Below are 12,239 nucleotides of genomic sequence, written 5' to 3' on the forward strand. Positions count from 1 at the left end.
CTCACTTTGGGATGTGTATCTTTATTAGAGCATTAAGTCTTGAACTCCTGACTCCCTTTGAGTGGCACCGGCAATTGCTTAGAAAGAATTGCTGAGATATGTAAGTGGTGTCCTTGTTTTCATTGTTCTGTTGTCAGTGCAAACAAAACTTATTGGCAATTACTAAGAAATGTGGAACATTTGGGATAACGTGGCAATAGGAATCTTTAGCATCACTCACCCAATATATGTGCTGAGCATAAAATGAATAAGTAATTAGTCGAGGTATTTATTCATATGCTTTTATGGTGTTCTATTGGAGACTTATATGAACAAGAAAATAGGATACATATATTTGTGTGGATATATATTTGTGTAGATACATATATACATATGTTTGTGTGTATATTGTTTTCAAAAAACCCAAGGGGATGGCATCCATTTTGAGACTTTTTATAATGAGTGATGAATGAGATATTTTCTTCTGAAATAACATTTAAGTTGAGACTTGAAATTTGGAACAAATTTCAGAATAAAGGGAAGATCTTTTTATGTAGAAGATGTAGCACATGTAAAGATCCTGAATTTGGAAACTTGACCTTTCACCACAGAATTTAAGAAATGTTAAGCAAAGTATAATAGTGGTGAATCATATGTGTGTGTTTTTATTCATTCATATCTACTATTTCCTAAAGGCTAGGCACTTTGCTAGACAAGAAAATTGTACTAAATAAATGATGGAAACTTATTATATTCATGGGGTTTCTATCATAATGGGCAATGGTGTAGACAAAAGAGGGATAAACAAAGGAGTAATTAGTGCATTATTAACATGAAAGAAAGTTTTTAAATTTGCTCTTCAGTTTGGACAAAGATGAATGAAGTATTCATCCCAGTTTGTAAAATTAGCAAATCGCAATCAGTATAAAGACATGGAGATTTAAAAAATTACTCTGAAAATTACTTTGTGTTTTTATGTTTAATACACCCGCAGAAGTTCCTATAGACCCTATAAAATCTTATGAGTGCTGCACTTGAACTTATTTTTCTTTTATTCAGTCCATCTGCTTGGTTGCATTCTCTTTCTACAACAGGAAAGAAATCATACAGTATTTGTCCTCTGTCAGACATATTTCAACAAGCATAATACTCTTTAAGCTACATTCATCTTGTTACAAATAGCAACATTTAATCTTCTTTTTTTAGCTGAGTAGTATTCCATTGTGTGTGTGTTTGTTTGTGTATACACACCACACCTTCTTTATCTAATAATTTCTCCATGAAACTGCAGAATGTTTAGAATTCTTGGCTATTATTGTAAATAATGCTATAGTGAACATGGGAGTGCAAGTATTTTTTTCAAATTAATGTTTTTGTATTCTTTGGGTGTATACCCTATAGTGGATAATGATATCATATGGATTTCTATTTTTAATTTTTTGAGAAATATCCATTATGCTTTCCTTAAGGACTGCACTAATTTAATTTTGTCAAAACTAGCTCTTTAAGACCTTGTTAATAACATTTTCATTTTCTTAAGCAAGTCACATTTAATTTATCTTGTTAGTTGAGATATTTGGTGATGGGATATTTTATAATTATGATTTTTAAGACCTAATTTTCATCGGTATGGAAAATATATGCATATTATTTCTTTAAAATGCAAAATATCTCTAACTACCATGTATAACAATTTTAGATAAGGTGATATTGCTTTTGTGAAAGAGTACATTTGCTTTGAACTCAATTAAAAATTGGATCACTGATAAACATTCATTTTTCTTGTTTTATTGAAGCTGTTTTCTGATAATGCTGTATTTATTATGTAATAATAAATATTAACATATTTTGTGTTGAGAGTAACATTTTCATAATATATTATTCTTTCTGTGTATTTTTTCACGGTGAGAAAACATAACAAAACTATATCAATTTTTAACAATTTATAAATGTGAACAGGGTAGGAATAAAATGAGAATATAAAGATATTTTTCAGATATATTGAAAATATGCAGGGCAAAGTGTCCTGTTCTATTTTTTCACTTTCTTTCACTTAATGAACATACATAATAACTGTTTTCAGTGAGTCATAGTTTAAGTAGCTATTCAATCTCTTCAACAATAATCCAGCTAAGAAAATGCAAGGTTAGTAAAAGCGTGAAAAAGATAACACACCTCTCAGTAAAAAAACAACAACCCCACATCATTATATTGACAGAAGGGATAAACTGTTAAGTATCATTGAAAAGCTATTAAAACTAGAGATCATTTAAAAATGATCTCTTATTATAATTTTTATTTTAAATCCTTCCTCTGACACTCAAATGAAAAGTGATAGCTATCAGTTCAATAGCAGAGTGGATTAAAATACAACACGTTTATGAAATCACCATGAAATTGAATTGAAGCACATGCAGAATTAAACAGATTGCTTGGAAACTATTCAAGTACAAATCTGTTCTTTTTTCTGAACTGCAAAAATCTAAACTGATTTTAAAGAAGCTTGTTTCTAATATTTGCTCTGCCACCTAGAACACCACTTTCATTATCACAAGAGTATTTAGGGAGTATCTATGAATATCCCTTATCCAATGACAAAAGAAGAGTATTACATTGTCATACTAATTAGTAACCTTAAAAATGTTACAGAATGATAAGCATCTTTTAAAAGAAAATAAATACCTTTTTTTTTTTGCTAAATTTTATGCTATTTTCTTTTTTGACGTTTTCATTTATTTATATTTGCATAGAAGAACTGGGGTGTAGGCCAGAGTTGTGGGGGGTAACGGGTGTGTGAGAGGATTCACCAGAGACAGAGTGAGAAGCAGAACAGGCAGACTGACTGAAATACACTGCCGAGGGGAGCAGGGGGGCGAGACAGGAGAGGTCTGCTGCACCATGTGGGTTGCTCACTTGCCTGGGATGGAACACAGCCTTCGAGGTGGTAGTGCTAAGCCTTAACCCCTGTGCCACTAGGGAGGCCAAATTTTATGCTATTTTCAAAACTGATTTGAAGTAGATGCAATGTATATTTAAAACTACATAAAATTCCTCTTTCTCCTGAGATACTGGTATATACCCCCAATTCTTGGCTTAATTTCTACTTTCATCTTCGCTCACTGCATTTACTGTCCTCTTGTTCAGTTGTCCACTTACCGATAAGAGGGTTAAAATTTTAGCTGATGATTGAGGAGAAGGGAAGATGGTGTCAGAGAAAGCTCCCTCTGTTACTACTGGAGAAAGATCTGTGGTGATCTGGGGGATTTCCGGACTCAGAGGATCATGTCACTCAGGGTGAAATTGAAGCACCTCCTGGATCAGAAACCAACACTGACTGTGCACAGCAGAGGGGACACTGAGGAAATTCTGCCCTAAACAACAAAAGAGGAGTGGGGAGAAGAACCTGGAGACAGCAGGCTGTGGTGGAAACAGTAAATCAAATCTGTTATCCCATGATGGGGGTTCCCAAGGAGGAGGGAGCTCCTTGATATGGACCTAACTGTGGGGTGATACATGGAAAGTGCTGGGGTTTGAGGAGAGATTAGATACAATATATACAGTGTCGTAAACAATGCTACCTAAATAAAAAAAGAAAATGTAAGTATTGTGATTGGAACTGCAAAAAAAAAAAAAAAAGGCATCTCATATTTTGACTAATCTAATCATCCTGAAAACCTTTTCCTAATATTTTATTATATTATTTTATTTTTTGATTTATAGTATTATAGTATTATACGGTTTTCTAGATCCTTTTTTTTGGAGTTACTGTGGATTTATAATGCTATATACTTGAATGCTATATACCTATATGTTATAAACCAGTTATTTTAATAAAAATGTTTATAAATGTATTAACTCATAATTTTATAGCTGTATCATGTTTCTATTAATTTATTAGTTAATAGTGTTTATTTGGTAGTTATTTTATTAACTTGCGAACTGCTATGCATTTTTGTAACTCAGTCAACTAAAATGTTTTATTTTTAAAAAATTGATTGACTTCTCATATCCATTAAAAATGGATTGTATTATCTTGCTCTTTGCATGTTAGCAATTTGTGATCAGATGCCAGACCTTATTTATTTTATTGTCTGGCATTGGATATTTTTTATTTTTATAAATATTATTGGTATTTACTATGGTATTCAGTAAAGTTTACTTAGGAACATTCTGATCCTTTTATATGTTGCTTTTAATATTTTAATATATTTATATTAAGAAATGAGGACAGTGCAGTGTTTAATTTAGGGCTAATTATTCCTCACTATTTTGTCAAGAACAGGCTTGGTTTCCTTTCCAAATGCTCCACAAATTATGAGTGTTACCAATCTGGACAGAACAGACTCTGAGTATTAAGTGAGCACCAGACATTCTTTCCTCTTTCCTCTAGTCCTTTCAAGTCGGTCATTCTTCAGTTTCTCACACACATGGTATCAGTAGACATCTGAATACCGAAGGGGGTCCTCTACAGATCTCTGTAGTTCTGTCATTTTGTAGCTCTATCTTCTAGAAGACTCTAAACATTACCAAAGCTGGTCTCCCTGGTCATTCCAACTTATTTCCTCATGTCAGAGCAATTTTTCCTGTCTCAGCTAGCATTCCCTCCCGCTACAGTGATGCCTGAAACTCCCTCAACCTACTAAGTGTAGACAATCTTAAGATTCACCCATGTGTTTCTTGTACAGAAGGAAACCTACCTTTCCTGTCATTCAGATATGTCTTGATTATGTGGTTGGAGAGGATATAGCTTTTTCCAATTCCTTTTATTTATTTATATTTCCCACTGTGGTTCATTGGGAACCAAGTTCCTATTATTCCATCTCAGTCATAATTGAAGGTCTGCAGTCTAGGTTTTGAATTTCTTCCAGCATTTAAATAGGTCAGGAATATATCCACAAATCATATTATGTGTAGGTCAAGTTTAAATTCTGAGAAAATTATCCAACATAACTTCTCTGTCTGATTAAATAGTCATATGATACCACATACTCTTGGAGGATCTTGTTACTGAAATATGTTGTGCTTCATCAAACTTTTTCATCCATCAACTCCAATTTTGCCTTTTCCTTTATTCTATGAAGAAAGAAATGGGGCATTTAAATATCCTTTTTCCTCTTTTTCTTACTTGGTTAAGGCTAAGCTTCATCAGTAGAGAATACTGAAGACACTGCTATAGACAAAGGTCAGTTGCTGCCTGTGTGTGCTGTACTTGTTCCACGGACTGTGATGTGCAGTTTTTCCAGGGTCTGGCTCCTGTCAAATAAAGGGGTCAGCACCAGTCAGTGGCTAATAACTTCCTCTGGCATCCTTCACTCTAGAATTTACTTTAGTGGATTGCTATTCGTGAGACATTTGTATATGAGCAATGTTTACTAGTAACTTAGATGCTCATTATAGAAAGTTCCAAAAGATATATTTTTAGAAGTTCTACTGGTACAGCTTCATAGTAACTTCTCGCCCTTCAGCAAGTCATGGCTACAGGCTCTCCAACCAGATCTGGGGCTCAGTCAGCACTCAGTGGAAGAAGCTGGGGTCTTTTCCTTAATGCTGTGTCTTAGCCTTCAGGGTAGTGAGCAATATCTACAAGTTCACATAATTTTTAGAATTCCATATACATTTTTCTTGCCTATCACTCACAGTAAAGAATTATTTATATCAAACTTTCTTTATTTTGACTATCATGCAGTTTCATTCTCTTCTTTGGACCCAGCCTGATACACACTTAGATAGTTGAATAAATCTGAAACTATTATTCTTAGTATTTCCTCTTTAAAAAAAAGATTTATTTGGGCCTCCCCTGGTGGCGCAGTGGTTGAGCGCTGGGCTGTGAGGCTGCCCGCAGCCTCTGCAGTGCCGGTTCATTCCCTGGCCGCCGGCAGGGTCCCACAAAAAAAAAAAAAAAAGATTTATTTATGTGTACAAGCTGAGGTACAGGCCACAAGTGCAGGGTGAGAGGATTCACCAGAGACAGAGCAGGGAACAGAACAGGCGAGGTCTTCTGTGCCATGTGGGTAGCTCCCTGTCTGGGGATTGAACTCGAGTTGTAGTGGCTGCGGATAGCTTGATAACACTGAGACTTTAACCCCTCTGCCACCAGGGAAGCCCTTAGTATTTCCCTTTTATAGTTTGGTGGAACTTCCTTTCATTATATGCTACTGTCCAAGCCTCTAGCTCTTCTTGGTGTTCCTACTGAAATTAGAATAGAGTGAAAACATCTTACACTTCATCTTAGCCAAAAGGTTGATAAACAGTAGAATAACATCTTAAAATGATCTTCAAGATTCAATATGCTGATGTCATTATTCTCTTTCCATTGTATCCACATTTCCTAAGTTCTAGTTTTGTTTACACTATTGTTCATTATGTTTGGATACTTTTTTTTGAAAGGTAAATTTATAGCTCATGATCCTTAATAAAATCTCAACTCTTCAGTGAGGTTTTCCCAAAGTACTCTATCTAAAATTTTTATACATATTTTTATACATATTCACTGTCTTTCTATCTTCCCCATACATGCCAAAATAGACTCTTCACAAGGGAAAAAAATCTTTGCTTTCCACTACTCTATTCCCATTGCCTAAAACATGGCCCAGTACATAGTAGGTGCTTAATAAAGAATGCTCGTGTGTATGAATGAATATTTGATAGTTTCATCTTCATTACAAATCCCTGAAAATTTTAATTTAGACTGTTCCACTTTTGACAAAATTATGAGTTTTATGCTCTTATAATAAATGCAAAAGTGTCATAGCTTAATATTTTTACTGGAGAAATTATTTATGGCTGAAATATGATGTTTGATTTATAATACATTTTATAATAAACATATGATGCTTAATTTATTTGAAAACTAAAGATAGCATGGTTGATGAAGTAATATCCAAAAATCCTTACTGGCTTTTTTCACTATATAAATAAGTATTTAAAAAATAGTGTAGAGATTCACAGAAAGGGGAATAAGTATTTGCACAAAATATTTATTTAATGGATAATGTTATTTACCATTCAAATTATAATGGTATTACATTTATATTGTGGTTCATAATTTATTGACTGTTTTTCATATATATTATTTCATTTATTCCTAGTCAAAAACCTACAATTAAATATAAGAGGATTTCCCCTTCCAAACCTTCCAATAAATCAGGTACATAGGTAGGTACTTAGGGTCTTCTTCATGTTCCTTTAGGATACAGATTATTATATATCAGAATTCTATATTACTGCTTATAGCTATCCTTTAGATATATTATTCAGTGAAGGTCTTTGGTATATTGTAGTATGAATGCTAACATTTTTATCTTTCCCTTAGTAATATTCCCAGAGGGTCTTCTCACCTAGAGGCAATTCTTTATATCTCTCAGATGTATAGATGTAACTTTCTTGAATACTGGATAACTTGATCTTTGTTAATTTATTTAAGAGGAAGAGAGGCAAGGATGTCAACAAGTTGGTGGAATAAATCTCTAATACACATTCTCTGACAAAACGATTTGGTATGTATCTGCTGATAATAGTGTCATTGTGGGGGCCTTGAGATCCAAGTTGTATGCTGCAAAACCCCTGTGAAGACAAAGACTGAAGAGGATTGCCTTGAAAAATCAGTTGCATTGTCTAACCAAGAGTGGTCTGGCTACAGATCTAGAAGAGCCTGGTAAGGGACTCAACTCCTACCATGTTTGTCCAAGTTCCTGCACTGGCCCCATCCTCTATGGACCTAGGTTTGTGGCTCCAGTATCAATCTATTGTTTGCAAGAAAACTACAACCTTCTGGCATGACTTCATGTCCAGTCTGGAGAAATTTAGAGGTGGTGTGACCTGTTCGGGGGTAAGATGGGAAGTGGGGGCAACAACCATCTGTGCTTCCAGCAAAAAAGATCTCATGTATAGCATGAGAACACATCAATACTGTGTTGTGTTCTTGAAATTTATTGAGTGGAGAGCTTAAGTGTCCTCACCACACACAAAAGTGTTAGTTATTGAAGTGACAAATATGTTAAATAGCTTGATTGTGGTGATTATTTTACAGTGTATATACATTTATTAAAACATCAAGTTGTATTCTTTAAGTATATACATTTGTTTGTCCAAAAGTAGATGACTAGATCAAGAAGATGATGTATATATACACAATGGAATATTGCTCAGCAATCAAAAAAGATAAATGCATGTCATTCACAGCAACATGGATGGAGCTAGAAGGGATTATGCTCAGTGAAATAATTCAAAAGAAAAAGAAAAATATTGGGTGGTGGTTTCACTTTTAGGAGGAATATAAAGGGAACCAAATAAGGGATCGGGTTAAAAATAATAACAATTAAAAAAAAAAAACAGGCAACTATAAGTCAGGGACATTCTGCAGGGGAGGTGGAGGGAGAGGGATCAAAACAGAGGAGAGAAGAGCACAAGGGACATCAGTGATGGTACACAGGCAAATTGGTGGTGGAAATTCTATGAGGACTACATCTGAGAGGAGAAAGCAACATTGTACAAAAACGAACAATGATGTAAATATATATATATAAAGAAATAAATTATATAAAATTAAAAAATACATGCATTTGTCAATTATACCTCAATAAAAGAAAAAAGCTTGAAACATTTTAATTGATCCTGTGTCAATTATTCTAATGTTCATTTGCTTTTTTGCAGGTGATTTTTAATGACTAGCCTTTCATATTTGTGTTATTTTTAGTGTATTAAATCTTGAATTTCGGTTATAGTTTACAATAGTTATTGAATGCTATATATGAAATTATATAATTTCCAGTTACCACTGCTACAATTTAAATAAATATTAACATAGAGAGCATAAGGGAACTTGCCCAAGGTTAGACAGCTGATAGAGACACAACAGTATTTAAAATAAATCAGTCAGCAGCAGAACAAATATTTTAAAGCCCTGTTGTAATACTTCCCTAAAAGTTAATATCACACTGAGCTATGCAGACTTTTGTGAATCACATGAAATTATGTCTGAACAGCTTTGACCTGTATCAGCTTTTAGCTGTTCTTACACTCTAAAAGGGGGCTGGGCTAATAAGTGTGGACTGAACTCACTAGCTACTTTATTACACATGATGCCACTTAATGTAGAGTTGGCAATATAGTGCAAGTGCTATCTCAGATTGAGTTTGCATGCTAGATTCTTTATTTTATAGTTATTTCCCCTTGAAAGATTTTGGTTTGTTTTCTTTTCTATTTAAAGATGGCAAGCAAACTGCTCTAAGTATTTAAATAGAGAAAATTTTAAAAGGATAATTATACAAAGAGAGATGGAATATAGGAAACCTTGACAGAAGGGACTATTGGATAAACTAGATGTTAAAACAGAATGAAATGTTAATCACCCTAAATCTACAATAAGTGGAGTTAACAATATTCTTGGAATTTGAGACCTGAGGTTACTTTGTGGAATTTGGGTGCACTTGAGCAAGAAACTCAGAAGCCCAGGGGGAATGTAGAAGCACCTGCCTACTGCAGAAACAGTGCAGGCCTTCCTTTCTTTTGTTGGTGTCTTCCATTGTCTGAATTCAACAGAATAACTTGACATAGAAGTCTGGGGTACAAAGACTGTTGAAGTCATACTCAGTGATTAAAGCAGAGCTAGCAAAATCAAGAAATTGTGAAGGTAAACAAAAGCTAAAGAAGAATAAGGACAAGTAGTAATTATGAATACTAGAGATCATAATTTGATGTTGCATGTTATAGATGATGAAGTTGGAATTCATCTCTTAAGCAACATGAAGTTGCATAAGAAAAAAAATAAAGAAAATAAGAAGAAATAAAGAAAAAGGGAAAGCAAGGAATGGAACAAAGGAAGAGAACAAAGAAAGGGAATTGATGACCATGGGGACAAGAATCAGTTAAGAATCTTGTAATGATGAATCAGAGACACACTTTGGGTGGGGAGGGCAGGGAAAGGAGGGATTGTGGTCAAAATCAGGGGGTTGCAATTGTATGGGGAATATAAAAATAAAAATATAAATTAAAAAAAGAATCTTATAATGAAAGATTAGAATTACTTTGATGGTGGCAGTGAGAATAACATAAGTGATGTGTCACCTATTTTATAGGCTTAGTCAGGATTCTATGGTTGCTAATTTTTCATAGGGAATAAACTACAAGATAATTGGACAATTTCAAGCTTGAGAGCTAAATACTTTGTTTCCTCAATTGATAAAACAATTGAATAGAATATTGCCTCTGCTCAAATATGCTCAAAATTTGGCTATTATTTAGTAGTAGTCAGGATCATGGATTCTAGAGACATAATGTTGCCATGTTTGTGACATTGGACAAATCATTTATTTTTCTAGATATCAGTTTTCTAGCCTGTAAAATAAGAATAATGATCTCTTCATGTGGTTTTTTTGTGAGAATTAAAAACGTTAATACTTATAAAGCCTTCCTAATACAGGTATTGTTAAATTGATTTCCAGGTGGCATCTCTGTAAAGCTATTCTGTAGGCTATTATAGATAGTGCCTTCCAGAAGGATTATGTATTGAGATACATATACTTAAGAGTTAGAAGAGCAATACTGAAGAAATCTGTAAGGAACACTTGGTTCTATCGATAGAGATTCTGTAGCTATAGCAAAAAACTGAGTGAAAATGGAAATATAAGGAATTAAAGGGGAGCAATTTGAAAGATCAAGGAAAAAAGTAGGAAAATAAATCAAAGATCAAGGGGAAAAGTAGGAAAATAAACCAGAGATGTAACAAAAGTAATACATTTGAAGAATAATGGGGTGATGCATAAGGTCAATTAATGCAAACAAAGAAAACTGACAGAAGGTGATGACTTTTGTTGAAAAGGATTATTTAGAATAATGTAATGTCCCAGTTCAGTGCAGGGATGGAGAATGAATGAGCCCTACCTGAAGCAGAGAATGGACTCACCTTATCAGTAATTCTGGATAAGATAAGCAGGATATAGAGTAGGAAATAAGCCATCCACTTGAATACACTGCGTTTTAAAGTGGTAATCAAATCACTCATGATGATTCTAACATGCAAATTGAAAATGAAAATGTGACTTGAACAGGTTTTCTTCTTCCTCCAGCAGATTTAAGAACTTTCTTATTCTTGGCCCTCTGTCATTTCACTTACGCGGATAGGCATATAAGATTTGAAGTTTAGCTGTCATCTCGTCTAATTTAGAAATTCTCAAATTACTATGCTCATATTTGCATATTTGTGGAGAATATAAAATTTAAGCCCTAACCAAGAGATACTACAGAGACTTTAACAGAATTTTTGGAATAGTATTAATAGAAAAAAAAATTAGAGAATTAAAGCTTAAGGATTTGAAGTTGGTTTAAAAGTCACCAAATGAAAAGCCCATAAAACAGAGCACCCTCACTGAAATTATTATAAGTACAGCATTCTTATAGAACTATAAGAACTATAAGAACTTTTTTCTTTCTTATCAGTTTATTATACATGTTATTTTAAAATAGAAAATATAGACTTATAAGTACAGCATTAAAAAAGTATTTTTTCAAACTGCAATTCCAAAATAAATTACTTTCAGCTCTTTTAGTTGTTAGTTTTTTTTTTCTAGATTTGAAGCCATCCAGTATTTATCTTTCTTCTGACATATTTCCTTAGCATCAATGCCTCCATTTCTATACATGTTGTCACAAATGGTAAGAGTTCATTTTTATTTTTTTTTTAAGTGAAATACATTTTATTTATTTTTTTTATTAAATAATAAATTTTATTTTTATATTCCCCCATACAACTGCACATGCCCCATTCTGACCCCAATCCCTCCCCTCCCGGCCCCCACCCCCCAAAAAGTGTCTCTGGTTCATAGTTTTTTGTTGATTTTGATTTTCACTTTCTTATAGTTATTCATTTTCCTGATCCCTTATTTAAGTTTTCTAGATTCCTGCTATGAGTGAGACCATCCGGTATTTTTCTTTTTCTTTTTGGCTTATTTCGCTGAGCATGATCCCTTCCAGCGCCATCCATGTTGCTGCAAATTGCATGTGTTTATCTTTTTTGAATGCTGAGTAATATTCCATGGTGTATATGTACCACATCTTCTTGATCCAGTCATCTATTTTTGGGCATTTGGGCTGTTTCCAAAGCTTAGCTATTGTAAATAGTGCTGCTATAAACATAGGGGTGCAGGTGTTCTTTGGAATTGATGTTTCTGTGTCCTTTGGGTAAATACCTAGGAATGGAATTGCTGGATCATATGGAAGCTCTATGTTTAGTAGGTCCAGAAATCTCCACACAGCTCTCCATA

Source organism: Talpa occidentalis, unplaced genomic scaffold, assembly GCF_014898055.3.
Source record: "Talpa occidentalis isolate TD23 unplaced genomic scaffold, MPIMG_talOcc4v2.1 talOcc4.5, whole genome shotgun sequence".
NCBI classification, from domain to species: Eukaryota; Metazoa; Chordata; class Mammalia; order Eulipotyphla; family Talpidae; genus Talpa; species Talpa occidentalis.